Genomic DNA, 23146 nt, shown 5'->3' with positions numbered 1-23146 from the left:
ACTTGAGCATAACGATTTAATAAGAAAAAATCTGAAAGTTTTGACTTTTTTCCTAAAAGGTATAGCATAAAAACTTTGGCAAAATGCTATACATTTTGCAACAGGGGCCTTGGGCCGCCTTCCAGTGCTTTGCTCTTCACTAGTAAAAACTGTAAACAGAGAACAGAACCATAGTGCATTATGGGAGAAGGGGAGTGACTACAGCCTGGAAGCTTTCAATGCAAGTTCTAGCGGCTGAAGATCCCAAACTTAAGGATGCCAGGCTTATCTGCTAGTCATTTTGTCATTGGCCCTCTAATATACAATTAGAAACATGTAGCAGGAATCCAAGGACAGAAACTGCAATCTCTCTGAAGTCTTCTTCAAGCTATAGCAATCTGGGAGTTGGTAAATTTAAACTAGCTTAAGGGTATGGGGCTCCACCCCACATTGGGGGTGTAATGGTTTCATTTAGCAATACAACAACCAGTTTTGATACTTGCTGTTTCACAGTCAATTAAATACTTAGTGTTTGCACTTCTGAGCCTTCACTAATGTATCAAAATTTAGTCATGGAAGCAAAGTTTAAATATTTCAGAGTCATCAAAGAAGGTTAATATTTGCTTCTAGATCTGGTTCTATTGTACAGAGGAGTACAGCCATTGGCTCAGGTCAAAGTGTGCAAGAGGGAGGCTAAGGTGTATTCATTAGACCCTGAACAAGAGGAGGAAGTGGTGAAACTCATGGTCAGCTGTGTGGAGGAACAGCACAAAAACATTTGTTTCTAGGATGGTCCTAATTACGGTGAAAAAAAAAAAAAAAAAAAAAAAAAAAATCAAAGCACCTGAATGATGTAACAATTTACTTAAAATTTATTTTACCACTTAGACAAGCTTATTTGATTTAAATTCACAACATACTGAAAAATCTGATGCTGTCCATCACCATGTAAGTGACAGCAGACTCCAGGACAAAACAAATGCAAGGCTCCTCATATTTCTCCAGCAGACAAATTTATTCATTCGGGTTTCCGCGGTGGTACGGCAGTAGCGTTGTTACCTCACAGCAAGAGGTTCTCCCGTTCGATTCTCGGCTTGGGAGTGCCTTCTGTGTTTAGTCTGCATGTCCTCCCCACGGTTGGGTAGCGTTCGAAAGACATGCGTGTGTAAATGGGCGTGCCTTCGTTGAAGCTTGGGTGTCAAGCTGGCTCCTCGGCGTTTCGTAAAAATCTACTGCCAATCATTAGCGGACCGAAGTTCCACTGTGGCGACCCCTTACCAGGAAAAAGCCTAAAGACAAACAACAACTTTTGTTGACCAGATTCAGTGGCATTCATCCCAACTAAGGGAAATATGACCAAAACACCAGGGAAAGTACTTATATATATACATACACACACACACACACACACACACACACACACACACACACACACACACACACACACACACACACACATGTAAATAAAGTAAACTTGCCAAAATAGTAACTGTTCTAATGTATCAATACTATTTGAGTCATGCTCTAGTGACAGGCCAGATTTCAAAGCTTAAGCGTGCCTTCTTTCCATGTGTTCTTGCTGTCAGGAGCTTGGGGGGGGGGGGGGCAGCAATATAAAGATAGAATGGCAAAAGATAACCCAGAAAAAGGAAGGCAAGATCCCTGAAATGACAATACTAGTAAACAAACCCAACAGTAAACTATACACAAAGGCACATACATCAAAACCCTAGTAATAAAAAAGGAAAACATAGCCAAAATAAATGGAGGGCAACTACTGCAACATTAATCTATTAATACACCTACTGTTATGGTAAGCTGACTTACACAACAATATATTCAACATTTAGATAACCCATATAGCTTAGGCTACTGCTACAGTTAAGTCCCACAGCTTAGAATGCAAGAATGAAAGCATAAACAATAAACTAAGAATCCTGGAGCTCATGGAGAACACTCCTAGCAAAACCTGTTCTGAATCTGGAAAAGGAATCCAGTTTGTATTTTTTTTTTTTTTTTGTAAATGTAAAAAGCAGGAAACCAAGCTGCTGTATCTGGAATTTTTAGATTCCACCCCTTTCTACAAAGCCACCAAAGAAGCCAAAGGCCTTGTGGAACATGACCCAAGCATAATAAGCCACTAACAGGCAGGATGAATACAACAAAAGGCAACAGCAAGTATAGAACCATCTGAACAGTCTGCTCAGACACTGACACTTTCCTCTTCCCTTCAGGAGTCAAACAGCTGATCAGCTTTCTGGAAGGCTTAAAGTCTAGCTAGGTAGCATCTGAGCTTGTGGACAGTGTGTGAAGAATCTTCTCCCTTGTTCTTGGGGTCAGGGAAGAAGACTGGGAGATTAATACGCTGGCTCAAGGTAAATTCAGACCACTTTGAGAACTAACCCTTTATGCCTAACACACTATAAAGCTTGTGAAAACTGAGTAAGGCTTCTGACTCATACACCCACCTATCAGAAGTCACGAGTAAAAACAGCCTTCCACGTTAAGAACTTCAAATAAGTCCGATGAGCTGGTTCAAAAGGTGGGAGAAAACAGTAAGTTTTGAAGCATAGGAGCCACCTACTTTGTGGGTGGATGCACATGTAATACCCCTTACAAAAACTGCTTTACTTGAAAATAGTTAAAAAGGAGGGATTCTACGGGCAAATAAGCAGAAATGGCCCTTGAGAGAGGAACAACAAGGGACAGAAGACAGTAATTCACACAAATAATCAAGAACCAGAGGCAGACATGAATGGAGAGAGTCCTGGTTTCTGGACTGGCACCAACTAGAAAATCTTTTCCACCTGCACACTAACAATTTGCTTGTAGCAGGTTTATTCACCTTCTTTAGTACCTGCAGACCATCCTCAGAGGGGTGCTTAAGTGGTATCAAAAATTCTATCAACACAGCTAGTTAAAGATTTTTCAAGCTGGGGTGCATTAAAAATAACTCCGGTCTTGTGTGAGGAAATGCAGGTTGCGGGAAAGCCTTTGGTAATTGCCCATGGACAGACTAAAAATAGAGAAAGTATAGTTGTGTAAGTAAATTAGAAGTTATGTACTTACCATAATGTTCCATCTGAGTAGGTGGATTCATTTGTCTGCAACCTGTGGGTATGGATCCGATATCGGATCCGAACCGGCATGGTTTATCCAGCTATGGATCCGAGCTCCTAGCTCCTCCCCTCACCCATAATGCCCTGCTCTCCCTACATGACCTCAGATCGAGTTTGCCCTGCACCAACTACCCTAACTAAAGGGTAACACACCCAATGCAGAAACTGACAAGGCCAGGGGGATAGGGCGGGATGGTTGCAGACAAATGAATCCACCTATTCAGATGGAACGTTATGGTAAGTACATAACTTCTAAATCTGAAGTAGGAGATTCATTTGTCAGCAACCTGTGGGACAGAGTCCCCAGCTACCTGAGTCTTGGAAGGCCATCATGGAAGGATATTCCGGAGCACCGCGGAGCCAAAGGATGCTCTACCACTAGACGTGATGTCCAGCTTGTAATGAGAAATAAAGGTATGGGATGAAGTCCAGGTGGCTGCTGAACAAATGTCATCCAGAGGAACCCTAGACTTAAAGGCCACTGAAGTAGAGACAGACCGGGTCGAATGAGCATGGACTCCCTCCGGTGCGGGCCTCCCAGAAGCTTGGTACGCTAACAGGATACACAGAGAAATCCAGCGTGACAAAGAAACTTTGGAAATTGGTTTACCCAGATTGAATTTGGCAAAGGAAATGAACAATTGGTCGGATTGCCTATGACCAGCTGTTCTGTGAAGATAAAAACGAAGCTGCCTGTGAACATCCAAGGAATGCAGCTTGTATTCACCTTTGTTCTGATACTTAGGGAAGAAAACAGGGAGGTTGATGGACTGATTAATGTTAGCTTCCGAAGCTACCTAAGGAAGAAAGGAGGGATTGATCCTGAGGCACACCCGGTCCGGACGGAAGATCAAATAAGGCGGTTTCATGGACAGGGCCTGAAGTTCAGAAACTCTCTTAGCTGAAGTAATGGCTACTAAAAAGGCAGTCTTAAGAGACAAGAATTTTAGATCTACCGTGGCCGCAGGCTCGAAGGGGGGAGCGGTCAAGGCCTGAAGAACCAAAGAAAGATCCCACGGGGGAACCGTCTCTTTCACAGGGGGTCTGAGCAAAAAGGTACCTTTTAGGAAAATTTTACATAACTTGGCTGACATAAGAGGCCCGGAGTCATGACCAACATGGTAATGAGAAATGGCCGCTAGCTGAACTTTGACCGTGGAACTACTGGCGCCATCATTAAAGAGAGTAGTGAGGAAGTCTAGAACCAAAGGAAGGGGAACCGTGAAGGGATCCAGACCTTGCCGCTCCGCCCAAATGGAGAAACGCTTCCATTTACTGCGGTAAATTTTTCTGGTAGAGGGTTTGTGAGCCGCTACCAGAATGGCCTTAACTGGGGACGAGATACCGGGAGTCCTGATTAGGAGTGGAACTGGAGCAGCCAAGCAGTCAGCTTCAGGTTGTCCAGGTTTGGAGTTGGTAGGTTCGATGGGTGTGATATCAGATCCGGAATGGGATCTAGAATCCAAGGTGGATTCACTGAATGAGACCTTAGGTAAGGGAACCAGATCTGTCGAGGCCAGAATGGGGCAATGAGGATCATTCTGCACCCCAACCGAGAGGCTTTCTGAAGCACCTGGAGCATCAGAGGCAGAGGGGGGTATGCGTAAAGACCATGAGGCCAAGCATGCACCAGAGCATCTCTCGGGGAATCCCCTGGAGGGGGGATTAGAGTGAAAAAACTGTCGCACTTGGCGTTTAAGGGGGAAGCAAAGAGATCGCAACAGGGAGTCCCCCACTGCACGAAGATACGTTTCGCTATTTGAGCATTGACAGACCACTCGTACGGGGAGAGAATGGTGCGACTGAGCTTGTCCGCAAGGATGTTGGACCGACCCGGAATATGCATTGCGATGAGAAAGCGGTTGGTGGAGATCGCCCATTCCCACACTCTCATGGCTTCTCGACATAAAGGGTAAGACCTGGTTCCCCCGTTTGTTGATGTACCAGACCACCGACATGTCTGACTGAATCGCAATTGTTCCCAGAGAAAGGAAGGCTTGAAGTGCTTGCAACGCCAAGAGCACTGCCCTCATTTCCAGGACATTGATATGCAGGGAGGTCTCCGAGTCGCTCCACGAGCTTTGGACCGTCCTGCCCGCAAAATGCCCCCCCACCCGAGGCGGGAAGCGTCCGTGGTCACTGTGGCGAGAGGGGGAGATGCACAAAAAGGGCGGCCTCTGTGGAAATCCGGGGAATGGAGCCACCACAAGAGAGACTGCTTGCAAGCCTTGCTGATTGCAATGGGGTAATGCAGGGGGCGAGAGAAATGACCATTGCACCTGAAGTGTCCACTGAAGCATCCGCATGTTCAAGCGGGCGAGCGGAAGAAGAGAAACCGCTGCCGCCATAAACCCTACCTCAGGACCAATTCCGCTGGAGTGGAGGATGGCCCGCACCTGGAGTCGTAGATTCCGAACTCTGTCGGTTGTGAGAAAGGCCCTTAGATTCCTCGTGTCTAACCAGGCTCCTATAAATTCTATTAACTGAGTAGGGACCAGGTTGGACTTTTCTACGTTTACCGTGATGCCTAGCCGGGGAGCTAGACGAAGAAAAGAGTCTCTTGCCAAGGATAGTAGATGCCTTGTTGGGACGGTGAGAAGCCAGTCGTCCAGGTACGGAAAGACCTGCACCCCCTGAAGCCTCAGGTGGGCCGCAACCACTGCTAATACTTTGGTGAACACCCTGGGGGCTGTGGTGAGACCAAAGGGAAGGACCCTGAACTGGTAGTGACTGGCTCCCAGCCGGAAGCGAAGAAACCTCCTGGATCATCTGTCCATTAGTATGTGGTAGTACGCATCCTTGGAGCACATCCAGTGATTCTCCCCTAGAAGGAGGAGGATGGATTGTAGAGTGACCATCCGGAACTTCTCCTTGGGAACTGCCAGGTTTAATAGGGACAGGTCCAGAATGGGTCTTAGGTCCCCCGTCTTTTTCGGCACTAAAAAGAACCTGGAGTAGAACCCTGATCCGATCTGGTCTGGGGGGATGGGCTGGATGGCTCTTTCTCTCAGCAGATGGCCAATTTCTGCTGAAGCGGCCTCCCTCTGATCGGGTGGAACATCGGGGAGGGTTTTTAATTTCGGGACGTGAAGAAAAGGGATTTTTTAACCTCTGGATATAATCTGGAGAACCCAGCAGTCCGATGTAATGGACTCCCATGCCGCTAGGTGCTCCGAAAAACGTCCCCTGACTGCCTCCAGAGTGGAGCAGTCGGGCAACCCCTCAGGGTTGCTGCGTGGGCCGTTCAGAGAACGGTTCTCTGGACCCAAAATTCCTGGGAGCCCCTCTGCCCCTAGGGCAGCATCCTCCCTGTCCTCCTCTGCCACGGAAGGACTGGTTGTCCGGAGCGGGTTGGGATTGCTGCGACTTCCGGAACCACATCTTCTTCTGGCCCTTTTGGTTCCTAGAGTAGGACCTTTGGGGCACAGAGAAGCGGACTCCGATGGCAGACAGCGTCTTCCCATCCTTCTCGCTCTGAACTAAGGTGTCGCGAACCGTCTTGCCAAAAAGGGCAGAACCGTCAAAGGGGGCGTTCGCGAATGATGCCTTGAAGGGCTCCGTGAAATCACAATGGCGGAGCCAGGCCTGGCGTCTTGTGACTAGGCCCACTCCCGCAGCTCTAGCGGCTCCCTCGGTAGCATGGGAAAGTAACCACATAGAGGTATTGGTCACGGAACGAAGAGTGGCCATACGGGTGGAGTGCAAAAGTTTGTCCTCCTCCGACATGGACTCTGGGGGGGATGCAGCGTATTCCTTGATCAGATCGCGCTGCATCCTAATGACATGTGCCAAATAGTTGAGCGCCCTCACTGAGAAGGTCGCTGAACTAAACATTCGCTTCCCCAAATGGTCCATCATCCGAGACTCCTTGCTCGGGGGATGGACTGAGGGACTCTCCTGAGCGAGTTCCCTCTTAGTGGCTGCTGCTGACAACATGGCATCTACCGGGGGTCCCTATCTCCAGTGGGCACGGTCAGCAGGGGGGCTAAGAATCCTGTCCGGCCTCTTGGGGATTGGCTCCACGGTGTCCGGTTCCTTCCATGCCCTGGTGGTAATAAGGTCCACCAGAGGGTCGGCAGGAGGGGACACCCAAGAGGTAGACGGGCCCGCTTCAAATGCCTCCAAGAACACGGACTCGTCAGAGGAAGACTTTGGGGCAGACCACCCACCTCTTATACGCAACATTTCCATGATGTCTCCAAAGGAGACATCCTCAGGGGGTGATCTTGTTGAGCCTTCCCCTTCCTCCAAGTCTGTGTCTTCCGTTAAAGACTCGGGGGAGTCTATGTGCCTCCTCTTACACGTATGCTTGCGAGGTGCTTCCTCGGGGGGGGGGGGGCTGTCTGAGGAGCCCTTGCCAGCGATGTCCAGTTCCAAAGGAACTGCTTGGGGCAGTGAAGCGGGCTGTCCCAGTGGCCGGGTGACGGAAGCCTGACACAGAGCAGATGGAGTGCGGGACGGAGCCGAAGCAAGGGCCGGGGGTCCGGATGCCCTCAGCAGAGCCCTCTCCACTACATCAAAGCCGAGGGGGAGCCAGCCTCGACTAAAGGATCCGAAAGTCGGCTCCCCCTCTGATCCGAGGAGTGGATCGGAGCAGGCGCCGAGCCCCTTGGATCTGAGGGAACAGTGCGCTCCGACACGGACGGCGCCGAAGGCACACAGTCCCTCAGATCCGAAGCTCGGCCCAAGGCTCCGAGAGGTCGGATCCGACAGACTCAAGGGCAGGGTCGGATCCGAAGTACCCAGTACCGTCGGCACCGACCCACACCCGGCTCCGAGGCTGGGTAGCGGGTCGGAGAAGGGGCTATGGGCTTATAAAATGGGGTCGAGCTCCCCCCCCCCAGATGGGGGGGGAGGCAGGAGCACTCCCATCTGCATCTGGGCCTGGACGAACCTTCACATCATCCGGTCCAGATCAGCGTCGGAGAGGCTGTATGTAGACCTCGACGAGGCTACCGAGGTAGGCCTCGAGTGCGGCATCGATAGCCTCGAAGGAGGTCAAGTCTCCTCATCCTCAGGCCCCAGTGAAAAACAAGGGGACCGGAGCCGAGGAGGAGGAGAGCCAGCAGCCAGAGAGGCCGGAGGAGAAGCTCGCAGGCGGGGCCAAGACAGAGGTCTCGGCCCGCCACTTGTGGTGCTTCTCTCTCCGGTCCTTCTTCCTGGCTTCCCTCTCCTCCGAACCCATAGAGGAAGTTTGAATCCCGGGAGGAGGAGGGGGGAGCAGGCAAGGCAGTAACCGCCGGAGCAGTCACTACCAACGGGGCGGGGGCCGAAGCAGAGTCCGGGGGCAAGAGACCCGCCAAGACCAGCTTCGACCTCCGCTCCTTCAATGCCCTGGGGTTGAACCCTGCACAGATTGAACACCCAGAAGTGAGGTGTTCAACCCCAAGGCATCGAATGCACCGAGTGTGGCCATCAGCAGGGGATAGCTTATGACCACACTCAGAGCATTTTGAAAAGATCGCCTTTGGGGCCTCAGACATATTCACTAACTTACTTTTTTTTTTTTTTTTTTTTTTTTTAAGCAAAATAAAGTAAAGTAACTTAAAACTAACACTCACACAGAAGGCCCCAAAGAATACACATGCACACAGCTACGTACCAGCGAGGGGAGGGTACTACAAAATTAACCAAGTTAACAAATATTTTAGTTCAAAAGAGGGAAAACCTAAACTTTCACACAATTATAACTTTTTTGACAGAAAAAGTCCCGTTAGAAGACCAAAAAAAGCACTTAGCTGACAGGAGCTCAAAATCCAGCTGTCACCATGAATGCGGCAAACTAGATCTGAGGTCATGTAGGGAGAGCAGGGCATTACGGGTGAGGGGAGGAGCTAGGAGCTCAGATCCATAGCTGGATAAACCATGCCGGTTCGGATCCGATATCGGATCCATACCCACAGGTTGCTGACAAATGAATCTCCTACTTCAGATCTTACGTTACAGCAGATGCTGGAATAATCATTGCTTCAGTAGCCTTAGCTATATGGGTTATAGGGATCACTACGGAATACCAAAATTCCACAATCCTGATACTCTAAATCCAGAGGACCATAATCTTGAGATTGCAGAATCTCGAAAGTAGTGAATGGGGATTGCCCTACAGTGCAGAAAGGGAACTTTGCCATTCACTCCACTGTAGTACGATCTCCAAGTTGGTATATTTAAGTTGCAGGAGATGTGGGGGGTGCAGGGGGGCTTACCCCCTTGCATACAGGTTAGAATAGTTTGTTGGATACTTTTTTAATGTTAGAGATTTCGCATTCTCAAGATTCTGGTTCTCGGAATTTAGTCTCAGGATTGTGGAATTTTGGTATTCCATAGTGATCCCGGGTTATATGATGCACAGGATAGAACAAGCTGGTTAGCATCCAAAGCTGCACAGGCACCCTCCACTTATAGAAACAGTTACTCATCTCAAGCGAAGCTGAAAAGTGGTTTGTGAGCCAAGACCTTCACAGATTTCCGGTCAGCTGAGACAGAGGGAGGTTCGAACCCTGAAAAGGTCAGTCCCCACCTTGGCAGGTAAAAGTGTACAAAAATAAGGGGGTGGTAGTGGAGGGAATAGCTACTGCAGCAGTGATCAAACATCTACTGTTATGGTAAAATGAATTACAAAACTGTACTCTGTTCATCATATTGACTATTGCTTAGCTAGATGGGTAGACTTATCAGAACTTAGACTGGGATGAGGAAAGATAAGGATCCAGAAGATCCTGGAGAATGGTCTTAGAAAACCTTCCTCTGATGTATGTACAGAGGACTACGTTACTGCTTCTTGAACATAACCCTTTCTAAAAAGCCAGAATTGAAACCAAGACCCTGGTAGAATGAACATCAACTCTGAATGGAACAGTTATTGTGGTGGGTACAACAAATGGTAAAGGCATGAGACAACTATTTGGAGCAGGTTGTCCTTTCTTCTTACCTTCACATGAAATGAAATAGAGTTCCTAAAAGATTTAGTTCTGTCAAGATAGTATTTGAGCGGTCTCATGACATCCAAGGTATGGAGTAGCTTCTCTCTCTCATTTTTAGGTCCTGGAAAGAAGACAGGGAGTTGGATAGCTTGGCTCAAAGTAAATTTGGATACCACTTTAGGCATAAATGAACACTAGTTCTTAAAAAAATGCATCTTTGTGGAAAATGAGACAAGTTTGGCCCATTATACAAGCCTGCAAAATCAGAAAACTTTCTTTCAGTGGTCAGAACAATTAGTAAAATTAAAATTAGTAAAACTGTTTTTCATGTTAAAATCTCAAGTCAGCCTGATGAGCTAAATCAAATGGAGCAAAAGTTATTTTCCATGACAAGATTAAGATCCCAAGGAGGAGACACCAGTTTTCTAGGAGGCTTGGTATGCAACACACTGTTCAAAAACATTTTCACATGAGTGTATTGAAGGATCCATGATCATATGTACTGAAATGGCCGACAAATGACCTTTGATGCAGGAGTACAACAGTCCAGAGGATAGTGACTCTCACAAATAATGGAGAGCCAGAGACACTAGTCCCAAATGTGTGCTGGTTCCTTTCTTGGCACAAACTAGGAAACCTTTTTCCATTTACTGATATAGGACTTTCTAGTAGTAGGTTTTCTTGCCTTCTTTAATACTTGCTCAGCCTCAAAAAATATGTGCCTAAAAGAAATTAAGATTCTATCAGACAGCTGTAGTTGTTTGAGGATGAGATATATCAAACATTCCTTGTCCTGTGTGAGTAAGTCCTATCTGCAAGGAAGCATACGGCAATTGTCCTTAGCCATTTTAAGGAGGCAAGGAGAAAGTACAGCTGTGTAAAAACTTACCATAATAGTAAATATTTGAATCCCACACTGCTGCAGTAGCCTTTGGATATTTGGGATGTACTTTTACAAAGCAAATAACCTGCCCGATTCAAAAGCTCTGGCGCCCCCAAGACCTTCCTTCTAGTTGCCGATTGCTCGGTACCAAATCACAAACAGCAGTCCTGAAGAAAGCAACTTCAGGACTCTTTTGCCCATAGTAAAAAAGGCAACCTAATCCTGAACATCTATTCAAATACAGACACAAATGCATTTTAGCTCCTGCCAAAAGGCAATGTACAGAAAAGAAAAGGGAGATGGGAAATGGGTGGGTAAGCTACTGCAACAGTGTGAAATTCGAACATATACGGTTATGGTAAGCTCTCATGCAACTGTACTAGGTTCATTTGCACTGCTGCAGTAGCCTTTGATTATCAAAGCTTATCCAACCTGGCAGGCAAGAAGAATAGGGATGCAGGAGCCCTTTGTAAGTAAACTTTGCAAAACTAGCTCTGCAACACTTTGTAAAAGTATATCCAGAGGACTAGGTCAGCTGCCTCCAGAATGCTTCTAGAGTCCACCCCTTTCCAGTATCCCAGAGTACAAGGCTCTTTTAGTGTGCCTTGATACTGCCAGGACCCGATTTGCCATAGTAGGAACAAAAAACAATAGCAGAGGACAGTCTAGAAATTACCAGTTTTAAGATATGATGGGACTAAGAAAGGTCAACGTAATAATTAAACAGTTGATCAGCTTTTCTAAATGAGTTGGTTCTGTCAAGATATTACCCAAACTGTTTTATGCACTTCCAGAGTACGCAGTATTTTTCCTCCCTGTTTTTTTAGGTCCTGGGTAAAACACAGAGACTGATGGCCTGATTCAAAGTGGGATTTGTCATGAAGTAACCCTGTGCTTGTGGAATACCAGGCAAGTTCACCCACCATGAGAACTTGCAACTCGGATACTCATCTTGCAGATCTCAGAGCAATAAGAAAAGTTTTTCAAGTAATGAACCATTAATCTGCCACATGAAACATGGCTAGATTTTCCAGCACAAAGTCCGTCTCAAGAAAGAGCTACCTTCTAAGTGGGCTCGTGTGTAAAACCAGTTTCCAGAACTGTTTAATGAGAAGCAAAGAGGAGAGGGGTGGAGTCTGAAATGGATGCAAATGAACCTTGATACAGGAATAAAATACGCCACAGGCTAGTAACTCACACAAAAACTTGTGAACCCATGGTACATATGGCCAAGCACCAACTAGAGTATCTTTTCTACTTGCCGAAATTTGATTTCTTAGTAGCAGGTTTTCTTGCTTCATTTAGTGACTGTAGCACATCCTCATGAAAGTGGTGCCTAAAAGGTATCAGAATTAAATCATCCAGGCAGTCAGCTGTAGTAGTTTGAGATTAATCTTATGCAAGTAGATCCAATCTGTGAGTAGTTTGCAGCAATTGCCCCTGACCAATTCCACAAGAAGGGAGAACCACTGCTGTCTGGGCTGAAGTGGAGTTTTCTGTCTTGAAAGGAGGCAAAGAGACATCCCCCTCACACAACTGAATCAATCCCAGGAAGACACTCTCATACAATTCCCAATAGTGAGCGTCTACCCTGGTCCTGCTCAGCTTGTCCACCACTAGATACTGCTCTGATGGAATGCAAGAAGCTTGGAGTATCAAGAAATGCTGAAGACTTACCTCCCAAGCTATCACAGCCAACTAGCATAGAGGACAAGGCCTGTTGTCCCTCTGCTAGCTGAAGTGTCACATCACTGAGGTGTTGTCTGTAATCACATGCAAGTGTCCCCCGAGATCCAGACGAAAGATTGCATGGTTCAGAGTCAGTATCCTTTTGACACTAATGTGCTTTGGCCTGACATGCCCTGTATGCCGCACCTTTTTAAATCTTACTGAAACTGCTGCCCAAGCAAAATCTAAGGCATTTGTTGGTATAAACTGTTGGGATACACGGAAAAAGGACAGACCTGAATTCTGAACTATATGCAGTATCCACCTATGCAGCTCCTGCTTGAGAACACCCAAAACTGGAATATGAAATTCCATACGATGATAATGTTGGGTTCTTATGAACCCTAGAAACTCAATTCTATATGAATGAGTCAACAGGAGTTCCGAATATGTATCTGGAACCCCAAACTGATAAGGAAACAATCATTGTTAGAAACTCCTGTCCTCTAAAATGACTCTACAAAGATAAGTCAATCTAACTAAAGACATACAAGAAGCCCAGAAGTCCACAGAGGGCTACACCAGGGGCTAGGCACTTTATGAACACACTTACAGCTGTGGATAACCCAAAGTTTAATACAGAGAAATAAAAGTATGATCTGGACACAGAATTTGAAAAAGAAAAGATCTAGAACTTTTCTCCAGCCAAGTTCTTTCTTTGGAATCAGAAAAAAATCTAAAATACACACCACTGACCTGTAACCTAAGGGCACTATATACATTATTAATAGGGTTGACATGCCATTACAAAGGAAGAGATTGAGGTCCGGTCTCTGGGACAGCATTAGAAATACAGTGGTTGGTGGGTACACGTATAGTCTTTCTAAAGGTGTAGATTGTAGCTTTTCTGAGAAGATCCCTGCATTTTAACATTGATCTCTTCCTGCAGTCTCTTTTGTGCAGGGTTTGCCAGAAGTCTGACGGCACTGTTTACATAGATCCTCTACTCCTTACAGAAAACTACTGGATTTACAATGGGGGAACCTGAAAAAGTTTAACTCCCTGAACTAATTTCCCTTTTATTTACATGGTTTAAGGACCAGAGTAGCAAAAAGGACTACAAACAACTTCTTTATCTACAGAAGAGTTCAAAATCTCATATTTAACTTAATCTGCAATCCTTTGGAGACAGGCCATGTGCGAGTCCATAAGACAGTAAAACTCAATCTCAGAATCTTCTGACTATCCTCAGGATTTTCTATATCACAACAGTGCTCAGATAAAAAAAAAAAAAAAAAAAAAAGTTTTTTTTTTAAAGTCCAGGACCAACTGCCTGTGATAAACTTGATATTCTTAGCCAGGAGTTTACAGTGGATATAAACAAAGTGTGCACACGCCTGTTAAAATGCCAGGTTTTTATGATAAAAAAAAGGGGGGGGACCACAATAAATCACTTCAAAACTTTTCCCACCTTTAATGTGATCTTGAACATGTACAATTCAATTGAAAAACAAATCTGTTGGGGGAAAAATATAAAAACTAAAAAACGTGCAACAAGCTGGTTGCACAAGTGTGCACACCCTTAAACTAATACTTTGTTGAAGCACCTTTTGATTTAATTACAGTATTCGGTCTTCTTGGGTATTCACCTGCTAAATGGATAAAAAGTAAAAAAGAATAAGAAGTTTAAAGGTATGGGATATGAAATGGGATGAAGTAACAACCAGAGAGATTGAAACAAAGTTAAGAAAAGCCTCTAATTTGAAAACCCCAGTCACGATCAAGATTTATTTATATGCACACCCCAAACAGGCACTAACCTGGCTAACAGGTAAAACAATGCTCTTAACAGTGAACCGGCAAACTACCCAACAATTATAGACCAATAACTTGTCTTCCAAAAACGTATAAACCATACATGGGAATTAATGCTGACAGTGTTTATAGTCATTTAGAAGAAAACTCAATTATGGCAGTAAAACAAAAGGGCAAAAAAAAAAAAGAAAGTCATATGGAACAAAGGATCATTTGTTAGTGGAACAAAGGATCATTTGTTGTTAAAGTCAGTGGAGAAAGTACAGTTTTGTACCTACCATAAATGTAGATGTTCGAAGATCCACATTGCTGCAGTCCTTACATATGGGTAGTCCGCTGTCCTCGGTCGGCCCGAATACCAAAGTATTAGGCTGACGTCGGTCATGGGCACTCAGATCTGACATCAGAGCGTCAGGGTATTAAAGCGCATGACCGACGTCATATCCTCAGTCTTTTCCTGCCCCAGATGTCAGAAGGCCCTAAAAAGAAAGGCCACAGCCAAAAATAGAATACTTCCCAAAAGGCATGTACAAATAACAGCTACCACCCAAACCATACAACCATTCCAAACTACAGAGGGGAAGGAGGGAGGGTAAATTGGACTGCAGCAATGTGGATCTTGAACATCTACATTTATGGTAGGTACAAAACTGTACTATGTTCTTCATCTCACATTGCTGCAGTCCTTACATATGGGTAGAATCCCAAAGCAGAGGTAAAGGGAGGCTGGCAAAATCATAAAGCATTGGGAGCTGCCAAAATGCCCTGTAAGATTGCAGTGGCAAACCCAGCCCTAGATTTGGAATAAAGAGGAAGGTGGTAATGTTTAGAAAAAGTATGCACTGAACTCCAAGTAGCTGCTTCCAAAATATCCTTAGTAGCTACTCCCCTTAAAAAAGCTGTAGAAGTGGCAGTAGCCCTAGTGGAGTGAGGCCTGATTCCAGCCGGAATCTCCTTACCATGGTGAGAATAACAAAAAGCAATACAAAAGCCAATCCACTTAGAAATAGTTTGTTTTGAAACAGGTTTCCCCTGAGAACCCAAAGCAAAAGAAACAAACAACTGCTGAGACTGTCTCAACCCTTTAGTCCTGCTCAAATAATAACGCAACTGCCTGTGAATATCCAAAGTGTGCAAAATTTTCTCCCCTTTATTTTGGGGATCTGCATAAAAAGTAAGCAAATGAATTGATTAGTTCAAGGCCACATTTGAAACCACTTTAGGCATAAAAGTAGGATTAGTACGCAGAGATACCCTATCCTTATGAAAATTAGGAAGGGTTCAACTGCCATAAGAGCCTGTAATTCAGAAACCCTTCTAGCAGACGTAATGGCCAACAAAAAAGCAGTCTTCCAAGACAAAAACTTTAACTCAGCAGTAGCTGCAGGTTCAAAAGGAGGTAAAGTAAGTTTTTCCAACACAAAATTGAGATCCCAGGCAGGAGTAGGAGCTCTACGTGGGGGTCTTATGTTCTTTGCCCCTCTAAGAAATTGCTTAAACAAAGGATGAGAGAATAATGGAGGGTCACAGTCATAGTGAGCAGAAATGGCTGCAGCATGCACTTTTATAGAGGAGAAAGACAAACCCTTGTCTAATAATTCTGTAAGATATTGAAGAGAAACACTTAAATCAGGCCTGGAAACATCAAAACCCTTTGTTTTGCTCCAAATTAAAAATCTCCTCCATTTATCAGCATAAACTTTCCTTGTACTAGGCCTTCTGGCCTCCAAAATAACATTCAAAACTTGTTGTGGAAGCTGCGACCCTCCAGGTTCTAAAACAGAATATGCCAGGCTGTTAGATGCAGGGACTGAATCCTGACATTGAGGAAATGATTGCCCTCCTGTGACAAAAGGTGCGGAATCGAAGGCAAAGGCCATGGAGGCTGCCGTACTAAACTCCTCAGCAGAGGGTACCAGTGCTGTCGAGGCCAATCTGGAGCTATTAGAATCATGGAGGGCTTGTCTTGTCTGACCTTCAAGAGTACCTTGGGGAGGAGAGGCAGAGGCGGAAAGGCATAGACGTGAAGATTGCTCCAACTGAATGATAGAGCATCCACTTTCCAAGCTGTGGGATGAAACATTTTTGTGCAAAACTTTGGCAATTGGAAATTTAGTGGAGAAGCGAACAGATCTATGTCTGGAGTTCCCCATATCACTGTCAATTTTCGAAATACATGAGGATCCAATTTCCACTCGTGGGGATCCACTATCTGTCTGCTCAAAACATCTGCTAAGGAGTTCTGTGCTCCTGGTAGAAACCTTGCCTGAAGATTGAGGTGTAAACAGAGCAGTCTCCCACAAAATCATTGCTTGCCTGCAAAGAGGGTACGAATGGGTTCCCCTTGCTTGTTGATGTACCACATGACAGTTGTGTTGTCTGTTTGAATCAACACTTGCCCTGGGTGAAGTAAATCCTTGAAAGCCATCAATGCAAATTGGACTGCTAACATCTCCTTCAAGTTGATATGTAAATGTTGAAGTCTGGCAGGCCACGTGTCTTGAACCCATTTTCCATTGAGGTGTGCTCCCCAAGCCTTGTCCGAGGCATCTGTCGTTAAAATCTGACTCTCCTCTGGTCGGGTCACAGAGAGTCCCTTGTTTAGGTGACATTCCTGAGCCCACCACAAAAATTCCTTTTGAATGCAAGGTATTATTTGAATGACAGTGTCCAGATCTTGGCAGTGTTGTGTCCATACATTTTTGAGATACCATTGTAGCTTCCTCATATGCAGTTTGGCATTGGGAAGCACCAGAATACAAGATGCCATGAACCCCAAGGCTTGAAGGACTGTCCTTGCAGTCAGCCTGGACCGTAGAGACAATTGATGGAAGTAAAGAGAAAGGTTCTTTTGCTTGTCCGGGGTCAAAAAAGCCATCTGGGAAGCTGTATTCAGTCTCACACCCAGAAAGCACATTTCCTGAGAGGGTACTAGACTGGACTTTGTTTCGTTCACAGAATACCCTAGGCACCTTAATACTGCCATCACATACTGTAGATGATGAAGAAGTTCGTACTAGTCTTGAGCAAGAATCAGGCAATCGTCCAAATAAGGATAAATTTGTATTCCTCTTAACCGTAAGAAGGCTATCACTGGAGCCAGAACCTTTGTGAATACCCTGGGCGCAGTAGATAAGCCAAAGGGCAATGCAGAGAACTGATAATGTAAAGTCCCAGCCCGAAAACGCAGGTACTTCCTGCAACTGGGCCTGATAGGAACATGAAGATAAGCCTCTTTGAGATCCAGAGTTACCATCCAGTGATCTTTGCCCAACAGAGGTAGAAGTTGTTGCAACGTCAACATTTTGACTTTTGGAATGTCCAGGTATGTGTTGAGGATAGATAAATCCAAAATCGGCCTCCAAGTGTTTCCTTTCTTTGGTACTAGAAACAGGCGAGAATAAAATCCTAGGCCCACTTCTGACAGAGGGACCTGCTGTATACCCCCATTTGAAGAAGTAAAGAAATCTGCTTGTGAGCCTCTACCCTTTGCTGAGGAGGAACGTCTGGCATGCCTTTGAAAGGAGGCAATGTATGGAAATAAAACTTGTAGCCTCGGTCTATAATGTCCAACACCCATTTGTCCTGGGTGACTAAAAGCCAGTTTTGCTTGAAGAGTGCCAACTTTCCTCCCAAAGGAGCTGCCAGACAGGAAGAATCTGGCAGCTGAAAATGCAGGTCATTGGGCCTGTTTACGAAAGGATTGGCCCCTGCCCTCACCTGTAGATTGTGCAGGTGAACTCCATGTTCTAGGCCTGAAAGTACTCTGAGCTCTGCCCCTACCACATCTAGATCTACCCCTAGACTGTGAATCAGAAGAAGGATAAGCCCATCCCTTAGTAGGCCAATTCCTGCTAAACTTAGGAGGCTGCACCTGCAAAAAATCTTTAACAGTCTGCATAGACTTAGCCTTGTCTTCCATTTTCTTCAAGACAGACTCCACAGGAGAACCAAACAAAACTTCAGACTGTAAAGGAGCATCCAAAATTCTAGTTTTAACATGCTCTGACAAATTCTGATCCTTAAGCCAGGCGTGCCTGCGAATAACTGAACCAGTGGCAGCCACCCTGGAAGAAGCCTGTAAAGCATCGAAACCACACTGCAAAGAATGCTTACCCACCTGTTCAGAGGCATGTACCAAATCCTGTAATTCTTTACACTCTATGCCCTCTGCCAAAGCATCCATTTTAGATTTTAGTTGAGTAAGGAGAAAATTCTGATACTTCAACATATGAAACTGGCAGTTCAAAGCCCTCATTGCTAAAGTGGAAGAGGTATACACTTTCTTACCCCTTCTATCCAAAGCTCTAGCATCTTTATCCATAGGAACTGGATTCTTTACAACAGAAGCCCTGACACCCTTAGGTCCCTGGCTAATAGTTTCTGGGTCAGCCCTTGGGCTCTTATACAGATATTTATGAGCCCCAGGTACCCTGTAATACCAGTCTGGCTTAACTGGCGCAGGAGGCAGAGAGTCTGGATTAAGGGAAGCCTCGGAGAAAACATCCTGAACAACATCCAAAACAGGAGGTATAGCCAAGGGCCTATGTTGTGGTAAAAACAAAAATTCCCTAAGCCTCTTTCGGGAATCTGAGAAATCCTGACCTTCCCATTTAAAATGCTCCCTCATAGAATGCAGGGTTTCTGAAAAAGAAAAATCCTCTGGAGGAGAAGCAGAAGGAGTGGAATCCTCTGCGTCTGAATCAGAATAAGGAGGAAAATCCTGAATGTCTTCAGCCGAAGACTCTGAATAATCTGAAGCCTGCTCCAAACTTTCCACCTCTGGCTCCACCCTAGGTCTCTTATCAGGAGGGGGCATAGAACCTCTGATTAAAGAAATTAAATCTTCTGCCATTTTAAGCATGTGTTTTTTAGGCACAGAACCTGCAGAACTAGGACTGACACCCGTGGAAGGCAATCTAGGCCTGCCTTTGGAAGGAGCCTTAGAGACAGAAGGAGAAGGCCTAACCACCTTAGGCAAGGAGGGGAGAACAGATACCTGAGAGGCCCCCTCAGCCTGACCTGACTCCGGAGAGGCCACATCCTGCAAAATTAAAGCCTCCCCCTGACACTCAACTGAAACCTCGGCTGGATCCACAGATTCCACCGTAGTTTCTAAAGAACTGGCGTCCGGAACGGACGACTCATCCTGCCTGGACTTTAAAGATTTTTCTTTGCGCTTCTTCGTGGTAGCGGGCGTCAGAGGATCCGACGGCATATTATAATTACACCGCTTACCGAAGACAAGCCTAGCTCAATCTAACCTACGTTTAATGGTGCGCTTATTAAACCTAGCACAAAAGCGACACCCGACTACGTCGTGCTCAGGTCCCAAACAAGGAATACAAAGAGTGGTAATCCCTATACGGTATCTGTTTCCCACAAGAAATACAATCATTCACTTTTTCTGACATCCGGAATTAACTGAGGCAAGAAAAAACAAAAATATTCCCCAACGGGGTACTTAGCCCAACTTGGTTTCGGTCTGAAACTCAGAATACGAAAATTTCAGAACGCCGAACGGCACTTGCAAACGCTGCTTCTGCATCGGACCATGCGGCAAAAAAGACTGAGGATATGACGTCGGTCATGCGCTTTAATACCCTGACGCTCTGATGTCAGATCTGAGCGCCCATGACCGACGTCAGCCTAATACTTTGGTATTCGGGCCGACCGAGGACAGCGGACTACCCATATGTAAGGACTGCAGCAATGTGAGATGAAGAACATCTGTAAAAAAAGGGGAAGAATTTAAGTATGGCATTGATTGGAAAACTGTAAAAAGGGGAAGAATTTAAGTATGGCATGGATTGACAACAAAAAAAAAAGCATTTGATCAACTCAGGAAACCCACACAGCCTTCCTGAAGACACTGGAGAGTATGAATGTCTCTCCAAACACCATCATATTGGGTGACTTCAACTACCCAAACATAGACTGGGAACATTACTCAAGCCCCAACACCCTAGCCCAAAGGTTCCTGGAGTTCATAAACTCAAATGCTATGGAACAACTAGTCACCATTCCCACAAGAGGAGAAAATATACTAGACCTGATCATCACAAACATGGGGACAAAATGCTCCACACCGGAAGTATATCCCTCATTGGTGAGATCAGACCATAAAATAATCTCACTGGAGATCCACATCCCGCCCCCAACCCCAGCAAAAAAGTCCACAGTGAAGAACTTCTCAAAAGCAAACTTCACACTTCTTAAGACTGGAGTGGTATCCTTCAAGGCCCCCGAGCCAGTGGAAACCACAACCCACGCTGCTGAAACCCTTACAAATGCCTTCTACGAGCACCTCCAGGAATGTATGGATCAAGCAATCCCTAAAAAAATCAAGACCCTTTCCACCAAAGGCAGGCGCCCAGTCTGGTGGACCCCAGCCATAAACAAACTCTACAACAAGAGGAGAAAGCTACTACATGACAGAGCAAAATCCTAGAAGGAAGGCATCTCTGATCAATACTAGCAAAAACTACGATCACTCATAAAATCATCCAAGGCCAACTTTGAGAGAAAAATCGCTAATGACACAAAAGACAATCATAAGGCCTTCTTTAGCTATGTTAGAAACCTGGGTGGAAACTCCCAGATATGCTCAGAATTAGTCCAAAATGATAAAAATCCCTGAACCCACAGACATTGCCAACATACTGGCAGACAGGTTCAGTGCAAATTTCTCCCTCCCTCCCCAAAAGGAGAAATATCTATCTCACCAGAGTCTAGCCTCCCAAACATCTCAGATACCCAGGTGAGAGCTGCTCTCTCTAAAGCAAAAAACACAGCATCAATGGGACCGGACGGTGTCCCCGGCTGTGTGCTACGAACTCAATGAGGAACTAAACCCACACATAAGGCTGCTGTTTAATCTTAGCCTTACTACAGGATACATACCCAAAGAATGGCGTCGCAACTGTGGTCCCACTCCACAAAGGCGGTGCTTCTACGGACCCTGGAAATTACCGCCCCATAAGCTTGACTAGCCTTGTCTGCAAAGCTATGGAGAGGATCATAATGGAACTCATAAATAAAGACATTGGGGACCTACAGACACTGGATCCTACCCAATTTGGCTTTGTCAAGGGCAGATCCTGCCTCTTGAACTTGGTTGACTTTTTCGAAACAGTCACTAAGGCCATTGATGAGGGTAAGGCAGTTCACACAGCCTACCTTGACCTAGCAAAAGCTTTTGACACAATACCCCACTCAGGCATCATAGAAAAGCTCACCAGCTTAGATGTAAACCCATATGTCACAAGATGGGTTGCAAACTGGCTCAAGGACAGAACACACAGGGTTACAGTTGCTGGTGCCATGTCAGACTCTAAGCCGGTCACGAGCAGTGTCCCACAGGGCTCAATCCTGGGCCCCCTCTTGTTCGGCATTTATTTTTCTGAAGTGCAGGCAAACATAGGGGGATTGTGGCTGACAATTTGCAGATGACTGCAAACTGGGCACCATAATTGACACTCCATCAGACACAGACATCCTCCAGAGAGGTCTCACAGAAATGGATAACTGGTGCCAGAGCCATGGCCTTAAGCTAAATGCCAAAAAATGTATAGTCATACCCTTTGGGAAAAACAAGGTAACCCCTAATTACCACATAGGTGGTAATCCATTAAACACGGAAGAAGTTATCAGGGACTTGGGGACCCAAGTTGACAGAAACCTCTCTTTTGACACTCACATTGCCAAAGTGGTTAGGAAGACCTTCTACATTGCCCACCTGATCATGAAGGGATTCACATCCAGATCAGGAGAGGTCATTGTACCCCTGTACTCTTCACTTATCAGACCAATGATTGAGTACAACGCCCCATTCGGAATGTACCTTACCAGACACCTGCAGCAGTTGGAAAGACCCCAAAAGTTCCTCACCAAAAGGATAAAGGGGCTCAAACATATGTCATACCATGCCCGACTGAAGAAACTCCAGCTCTATTCAGTCGCATACCGTCTGCTCAGAGGTGATCTGTGCCTGACATACAAGGCCATGTCCAACCCGGAATTAATGGACATGCTCCACCTCAAAAAATCCAAATCCACCAGAGCCATGAGAGCAAGAGACTTAAACCTCAACACGGATATAAATAGGATGTGCTGGAGGGACAGATTCATCACCCAGAGACTCCCTACACTATGGAACAGAATCCCAGTCCGTGTGAGGCAGAGCCCCTCACTGACTCTGTTCAAGAGAAATCTTGACGAGTGGATGGGAGATCGTAGGTTTACCCCGGGAATCATCTCTGTGTCACTGCTGGACAGGTCACTGCAAACTAATGGGTATAGTATTCTCATCCTAGGGGGTGGTGAAAGCCACACACACTCTGGCTAGGCTTATAAATGCCCTAGGGCAGATAGCCTAGTATGAACCTATGAACCTATGATAGTATCCTACATTCATGGATAAAAAGAGTGGTTAAAAAAGTATAAGATAGACCCTACATTGATAGACTACATTACAGTGACCATGAAACAGTGGCAGACCACTTTGCAATTAAGCCATGATAAAGGAGAAATTATCCCATGGATAAAAATTCAAAGGGGGATATTCCAGGGTGTGCCACCCATTAAGCCGTCTACTTAACAGCTTAGGCCATGGCTATAATTTGGCTCCTACAAAACAACAAAGCCAAAAGACTTCTTATCTTCTCTTGGTCGATGATTTAAAATTGTATAGCTCATCAAATGAGGAATTGAAAGCACAGCTACAGGTTGTCAAAACTTTTTCAGATATTAGAATGTCATTT

The 23146-nt window shown here is 45.5% G+C and overlaps 1 protein-coding gene across 1 annotated transcript in view; it reads right to left on the bottom strand.

Moving 5' to 3' along the window:
* Positions 1-23146, bottom strand: part of RHBDF2 (rhomboid 5 homolog 2) — a 1958103-nt gene that overhangs the window by 1834105 nt on the left and 100852 nt on the right. The gene's annotated exons all lie outside the window — the stretch shown is intronic.

This window comes from Protopterus annectens, chromosome 12.part0 (genome assembly GCF_019279795.1).
Source record: "Protopterus annectens isolate FY-2018-M chromosome 12.part0, PAN1.0, whole genome shotgun sequence".
NCBI classification, from domain to species: domain Eukaryota; kingdom Metazoa; phylum Chordata; order Ceratodontiformes; family Protopteridae; genus Protopterus; species Protopterus annectens.
This window is presented reverse-complemented; position numbering and strand designations above follow the sequence as displayed.